This window comes from Lycium barbarum, chromosome 10 (assembly GCF_019175385.1).
Source record: "Lycium barbarum isolate Lr01 chromosome 10, ASM1917538v2, whole genome shotgun sequence".
Classification (NCBI taxonomy): domain Eukaryota; kingdom Viridiplantae; phylum Streptophyta; class Magnoliopsida; order Solanales; family Solanaceae; genus Lycium; species Lycium barbarum.
In genome coordinates, this window is record NC_083346.1 from 57837324 (window position 1) to 57845910 (window position 8587).

An 8587-nucleotide genomic window follows, 5' to 3' on the forward strand; every position below is an offset into this window, starting at 1 on the left:
TTATCTTTTCAATTTTCCATTATTAGGATTCTGCATGTTGACTTAGAAAACTGCACTTCCCTTTGTTTTATTGTCCGGTGCTTTTTGGTATATTTGAAAAAAAAATCTTGAGAATGACTATGATATATGTCATTCGTGAAATTGAGGGTTTTACATGCATATATATACCACTAGAAGTTAAACTTCGGATGTAATTTTAATCAATTTTTCAAGCTTTTACATGAACTTATGTATTTATACTCTTAATATTCACGATTTTAATGAGATTTATTAATGACGCGCGAAGCACCGGCATTTCCATAGTTTACCAATATAAGAAGGGCCAAAAATATTATTAACCCAAAAAAAGCTCTGCGCACTTTCTATCTCATAGAACTTCTCAATTTTGAAAATCACCAGAGACTTCACTTTGCATGAATTAAGAGTGTAATGTTATTGATCAAACAATTGTCATCCACGGCCTTACTCAAGAATCAAGATTTGAATTAGAACAAAACGCTGGCTCAGATATTCACAAGAAGTTTTGGTTTAATTAATCTTTAAACCAAATTTAGTAATCCAAAATTTAAACAAAAGGTTAGAGAAATCTTATATTAGTAATTTGCTTTACATAGATCGGTCAGCAATCGCTCTTTACATAGATCGGTAAGCAATCACTCTATCCCAAGTAACATTATTATGATTGCACAACCATCAATCTGGGAAAATGAGAGCTGCAATTGAGCATTGGGCACCCCATCAGGCCATGATAATGGTGTAATTTTTGCCAGTTGTCCCTTTTACCGCAGTTGTTTAATAAATGACCATCTTCTCATTCTCGTGCAACTTATGAATCTTCATTCACTGTTTAAAATTCTCTTTTGAGCAAACTAAATGATTTATGAGAAAACACTAAATAACAATAAATTATTGCAAATATTAGATCGGAGTCTTGTTCTGTCTATATGTTTAGTATGTTAGTAGAGGCTCGTAGATAAGCAGTGTGGGTTAGATGGTTCACAAGATGCTATTATGTGTATATATTATTTTGATGGCCGAGAGGCAAATGTATATAAAGCATTTATGTTTCCATATAAAATATGATTTTCCTACAATTAGTGTATAAAGTTGGTAAAAGAGCATTAAGTGAGTAGTAACTCGAGTGGTGCTCGGTGGCTAGCCCCGGGTACCCGTCGCGGCCCCTAGCTGGGTCGTGACAGAAGTGGTATCAGAGCGGTTCAGTCTTAGGAAGTGTCTACGAGCCGTGTCTAGTAGAGTCTTGTTTATGGTGTGTTGCGCGCCACGCTAATAGACAAGAGGCTACAGGGCATTTAGGAAAATGACCATCCTTCTTCTTATGAAATCGTGCGATAGATCCATGCGTAAGATTTTATCCTCCCTAATAGGGAAAAGCTACAGCCGCCCAGAAGGGCAAAGCTACGACAAAAAGGCGGGTAGAACGAGAGCTTCCGATGAATGTAGGGGAAGGCGAATCACAAAACGAGGCCTTACCCGATGTAGAGGAGCAAGGAGGGGCTTCAGCCCCAATTCCTCCACTAGTTGCTTCGGGTTAACAAGTGACCGAAGCTATTCATTTATTGACGCAGTTGGTTGCCGCCCAGGCACAGCGGCAGAATGCGGGCCCGAGTGATCGTTCAGCTAGTACGAGAGCCCGTGATTTTATGACCTTAAATCCCCCGGAATTCTTTGGGTCGAAGCCGGATGAAGATTCGCAAAACTTCATTGATGAGATATTGAGGACCTTAAAGATTATTCATGCCTCTGAGACCGAATCCGTGGAGTTGGCTTCTTATAGACTCCGCGATGTAGCAGTATTATGGTACAACAATTGGATGGCATCAAGGGGAGAAAATGTGCCTCCTCCGGTATGGCAAGAGTTCGTGAATGCCTTTATTCGTCACTATTTGCCACCCGAGGTCCGCCGAGCTAGAGTGGACAGGTTTTTGAATCTAAAGCAAGGAAGCATGAGTGCCCGAGAGTATAGTATGAAATTCAATTCTTTGGCTAGATATGCTCCAACTATGGTGGCCGATATGGGAGACCGGGTCTATAGGTTTGTGAGTGGTTTGGGGCCACATCTATTTAGAGAATGTTTGACGGCCTCTTTGCTAGACGGGATGGATATTTCCCAAATACAGGCCCATGCTCAGAATCTTGAGGAACGACAACAACCGCAAATAAGTGATCGTGATAATGATCGAAAACAAGGTAAGAGGGCTAGATCTATGAGAGCGAGCAGTGAATATAGAGGGGGACCGAGACAGATGCATTCTAGGCACTCAGGTCAGTCAGCGACCAGTGCGCCACCCAGATTCTCAGATAGGAGGTTTGATCGTTCTTTTCAGTCAGGATAGGGCCAGAGTTCGAGGGCCTCAGATTCTCAGTTTAGGGGAGATTTTAGTCAGCGGAGACCTCCGGTACCGCGGTGTAGCCAGTGCGGTAGATTGCATTCCGGACAGTGTCGTCAGGGTTCGGATGCTTGTTATGCCTGCGGGCAAGTTGGCCATGTGATGAGGGATTGCCCTTCAGCGAGAGGTAGAGCTGGGACTCAGCCTACAGGATCAGCAGCTGGGTCTTCTTCAGTACGCCCGACAGCACAGACTTCTCAGACTATAGCAGGTAGAGGCAGAGGCAGAGGGGGAGTATCTACTTCAGGAGCTGTTCAGCCCCGCGTATATGCTTTAGCTGGGCGACAAGACCTTGAATCCTCCCCAGATGTTGTCACAGGTACATTGACTATATTTTCCCGTGACGTATATGCTTTGATCGATCTGGGTTTTACTTTCTCTTATGTTACATCGTATGTTGCTGATTGTATTGGGGTGAGACCTGAGCCAATTAAACTTTTCGAGGTATTCACTCCGGTTGGTGATCCCGTAATAGCGAGGCAAGTATATAAGAATTGTGTAGTTGTTATATGTGATCGCCAGACAAAAGCCGATTTGATTGAGCTGGAAATGATAGATTTTGATGTAATTATGGGTATGGATTGGTTGGCCTCGTGTTACACCAATGTTGATTGCCGGATGAAAATGGTTCGATTTCAATTTCTGGGAGAGCCCGTACTTGAATGGAAGGGTAATACGGCATCTCCAAAGGGTAGATTTATTTCCTACCTTAAGGTAAGAAAGATGATAGCTAAAGTCTATATTTATCATCTAGTTCGGGTTCATGACACCGAGGCAAAGCCGCCAACTCTCCAATCTGTTCCAGTAGTGAATGAATTCCCAGATGTATTTCCAGATGAACTTCCAGGTCTTCCTCCTGAAAGGGAAATTGATTTCACTATTGATGTATTGTCGGACACTGAGCCCATTTCTATTCCTCCTTATCGAATGGCTCCGGCAGAATTGAAAGAGCTAAAGACATAGTTGAAGGATTTGCTTAAAAAGGGGTTCATAAGGCCCAGTTCATCGCCGTGGGGAGCACCGATCTTATTTGTGAGAAAGAAGGACGGATCTCTACGGATGTGCATCGATTATAGACGGCTAAATAAGGTAACAATAAAGAATAGATATCCCCTCCCCAGAATTGATGATTTGTTTGATCAACTGCAGGGTGCCAAGTGGTTCTCCAAGATAGATTTGAGATCTGGTTATCATCAAGTAAGAATTAGAGAAGAAGATATTCCCAAAACAGCCTTCAGAATGAGGTATGGCCACTATGAGTTCTGCGTTATGTCGTTTGGGTTGACGAATGCCCCGACAGTGTTCATGAATTTAATGAATAATGTATTTAGGCCATTTTTGGATCTCTTCGTGATAGTATTTATTGATGATATTCTAGTGTATTCTCGCACAGAATCAGAACATGCAGATCATCTAAGGATTGTTCTTGGCATTCTTCGAGCTCGAGAATTATATGCGAAATTTTCAAAGTGCGAGTTTTGGCTAAACTCTGTGACATTTCTGGGCCATGTTATTTCAAATGATGGCATTCGAGTCGACACTCAGAAAATTGAAGTCGTGAAGACTTGGCCAAGGCCTACGACGCCCACAGAAGTTCATAGTTTTCTGGGTTTGGCAGGCTATTATAGAAGATTTGTAGAGTGTTTCTCATCCATTTCAGCCCCATTAACGAAGCTAACCCAGAAGTCGGAAAACTTCCAGTGGAGCGACGCTTGTGAGCGTAGTTTTCAAGAATTGAAAGATATATTAACTTCAGCTCCAGTGTTAACACTTCCAGAAGGGCTAGATGGCTATGTTGTATATTGTGATGATTCCGGTATGGGACTAGGTTGTGTATTAATGCAGCATGGCAGAGTTATTGCATACGCTTAGAGACAGTTGCGGAAACATGAACAGAATTATCCAACTCATGATCTCGAATTGGTCGCGGTTATTCATGCCTTAAAAATATGGAGGCATTATTTGTATGGTGTGCGTGTTGATATCTACACAAATCACAAAAGTCTCCAACATATTTTCAAACAGAAAGAGTTGAACCTGCGGCAAAGGCGGTGGTTAGAATTGTTGAAAGACTATGATGTGAACATTTTGTACCACCCCGGCAAAGCAAACGTAGTAGCCGATGCACTTAGCCGCCGATCAATGGGCAGTCTATGTGAAGTTTCTCCGGAAAAGAAAGAGATGGATCGTGAGCTCCGCCAACTAGCTAATCTGGGAGTACGTGTGATGGATTCGGGTGATGCAGGGATCAGCATTAATGACCCCACAGTGTCATCTTTGAATATAGAAGTGACGGAACGGCAATATGAGGATTCTCAGTTAATCCATTACCGAGACCTATCTCGTGAAAAGGAGAAGTCCCCATTTGAAGTTTCCATAGATGGGATCCTTAGATATCGAGGCAGGCTATGTGTACCGGACGTGGCAAATTTGTGCCAACGGATTTTAGAGGAAGCACACTATTCTCGGTATTCTATTCATCCTGGTGCGACCAAAATGTATCATGACCTCAAATTGATATATTGGTGGGATGGCATGAAGAGGGACATAGCAGATTTTGTAGCACAATGTCCAAATTTCCAACAAGTGAAGGTCGAACATCAAAAGCCAGGGGGCTTGTTGCAAACAATGGAAATTCCTACGAGGAAATGGGAAATAATTAATATGGATTTTATCGTGGGATTACCCCGTTCACGAGGGAAGTATGATTCTATATGGGTGATCGTGGACAGACTCACGAAATCCGCTCATTTTCTCCCAGTTAGAACCACGTATTCAGCGGAAGATTATGCCAGGTTGTATCTCAAGGAAATTATGCGACTTCATGGTATTCCATTGTCTATTATTACTGATATAGGAGCACAGTTTACGGCCAAGTTTTGGAAGTCCTTTCCAGAAGGTCTAGGTACTCAAGTTAAGCTCAGCACGGCGTTTCATCCACAGACCGACGGACAAGCCGAGCGTACTATTCAGACCTTGGAGGATATGCTATGAGCATGTGTGCTGGATTTTGGTGGTAGTTGGGATGAGCATTTGCCCCTTATTGAATTTGCTTACAACAATAGCTACCATTCCGGTATTCAAATGGCTCCATATGAAGCTTTATATGGAAGGAAGTGTAGATCTCCAATAGGATGGTTTGAAATAGGAGAGGCACAATTAATAGGCCCCGACTTGATTTAACAAGCGGTCGAAAAAGGTAAAATCATCCGAGATCGGTTGTTGACAGCCCAAAGTCGTCAAAAGTCTTATGCAGACAATCGCCGACGAGACTTGGAATTTCAGGCCAATGATTGGGTATTCTTGAAAGTATCGCCAATGAAAGGGGTAATGAGATTTGGTAGAAAGGGGAAGTTGAGCCCAAGATATATTGGACCATATAGAATTATCCGTAAAGTGGGCCGTGTAGCCTATGAATTAGACTTGCCTTCGGAACTTGAATCAGTGCACCCAATTTTTCATGTATCGATGCTCCGCAAGTGTATCGGAGATCCCTCAAAGATTGTCCCGATAGAGGATTTGCAAGTGACAGAGAAGCTAACATACGAAGAAGTGCCTGTTGCCATTCTAGATAGGCAAGCGTGAAGGCTTCGGAATAAAGAGGTAGCATCAGTCAAAGTTTTATGGCGGAACCACAATCGGGAAGAAATGACTTGGGAGGCGGAAGAGAAGATGAAATCCAAGTATCCACATCTATTCCCATCTCCAGAAAAGGTTCATGGTGAAACGTCGACAAGATGAGGTATGTATGCTTTACTTTTACTCTTTTGGTCGCGTGTGGCCATAGATATGTTGATATTGTGATGTAGCCCTGTGAGGCGATGATATTATGGGTTGTTGTGATAGGTTGGTAGTGCCAAATTACAGGGGAAACTCTGGCAAAAGTTTTCTAGAATCCCGAGTGTTTAACATTCGGGGACGAATGTTCCAAAGGGGGGAAGAATGTTACACTTTGGAAATTTCCCCCGCTAGCGTACAGTGATTAGGCCAATGAAGGGTATGACGTATATGGTGTTTTGACGAGGGACAACGTACTTTAGACTGGTATTGAGGTGTTAAACAATCGTTAAGAAGGTTCCATAAGGGTCGGAGATGAAGCGAAGTGATGGAAATGAGATTCAGTAAACTGGTGGATTATACGGTCGATTATACGGACCGTATAATGCTTTTACGGTTGTGTAATGAATCGTAGAAGAGTCATAGAGTGAGGTTGTTGAAAGGTGGGTTTTACGGTCTATTATACGGACCGTATAAAATTATATGGCCCGTATAATGCACCGTCAAATTGACACAGAAAAGGGTAATCAATGGAGCAGTTTTACAGTCGATTATACGGACCGTATAATGGACCGTATAATGATGTCGGGACAGATTTCAACTTTATAAAATAATGATCCAAGTCCATTTTATTTATTTCCCCTTCTCTCTCCACGACCCAATCTTTCTCTAGAACATTCCAAAACTCTTCCAATACAAGAATACAAGTGAAAATCAAGATCAATAACACCCAAATCCATGAAATCAAGAGTGTGAAACTCATCAAAGTTCATCTATACCAAGAAATTGCAAAGGAAGTGAAATAGGGTTTTTAGTATAAAAGAGTATTGCTACTCAAGACTTGTTCCACCATCATCTAAGGTATGTTTTATGACTTTATCATGTTATTTAAGGTATTAGGAAACTAAGAAGCTTGAATTGTAGAGAGACATGGGAAATGGGTCTTGAATGGGTGAATAGTGTCACCATTGAATGATAGTGGAATGGAATCATGAAAGTGACGTGTTGTGATTGTGAATACGTTATAAATGATGTTTATATCATGAAACAAGTATTAAATGCGCGAAAACACAATAATGAGTTTTAAGGACAAATGTGGGGAAATTAGAGAAAAATGGTGGAATGTGGTGAATATATAAATGATGGTTGTTGATTGTAATATTGTGGATGTTGTTGAGAACGTTGGGAGTTGATATGGACTATGGGAAAAGTAGCATAAGCAAAGGAAGTGCTGCCCAACTTTCTCTAGAAATAGTGACGTATTCCTTAAGTCGACTAACTAACGTTAATACGGATTCTTTCGTGAAGGTAGCGACGTGACAATAAAGAGAGCAAGCGAACGATAGCTCAGCTAAATGACAAAGGTATGTGAGGCTAGTCCTTTCCTTCTAATGGCATGAATCCTATAGCCTAAGTTCCTTTCCTCTCCAGGAGTTCCTATATTCCGGAAATCTAAAAGTCTATATCCATAAACGTCTATGTAAGATAAGAGATATGATATGATGATGCCATATTGATAATGATGTTATTTATTGCTTACACTCACCTTATGTATTAATTCCTTCAAGGTGAGGCAGAATGTCAATCATTGCTCCATAATGAAATCGGGGGATCACGACCTTACGTCACCCCGACAGAGTATAGTTGATCTTGAGCTTTATGCATGTACTATAATGATATGGGCATGTTATTATAATATTACACCGCGCCTAGTTGGCCGGGCAGTCACCGCTAAGGCGGGCAGCTATACGGATACACCATGACCATTTAGCATGGGCAGACACCACTAGTGGGCGGCATGAGATGGTACCCCGGACGCGGGAGGCCTGGACGCGGGCTATTGTTATTGATTATCACACCGTTCCGATATGGACGGGCAGTTTACATATTATGCATATATGATATGATGATGAGTATGAGTAAGATAGCATGCATTACTTCTCTTATGATTGTCACTCAGATCCAGATGTTTCATATTGATGTCCTCATTATATTATTGTTGTCTTTCTTCATTGTTCATGCCTCTCATACTCAGTACAATATTCGTACTGACGTCCGTTTTCTTTGGACGCTGTGTTCATGCCCACAGGTAGACAGGGAGGTGAGCTTGATCCAGATTCTTAGTAGCTGTCAGCTGATTGAGAGCACTCCATTGTTCGGAGGTGCTTGTGATTCTCCTTTTGGTATACATGCATATTTTGGGCACGGCGGAGTCTTGTTCCGTCTATATGCTTGGTATGTTAGTAGAGGCTCGTAGATACGCTGTGTGGGTTAGATGGTTCACAAGATGCTATTATGTGTATATATTATTTTGATGGTCGAGAGGCAAATGTATATAAAGCATTTATGTTTCCATATAAAATATGATTTTCCTACAATTAGTGTGTAAAGTTGGTTAAAGA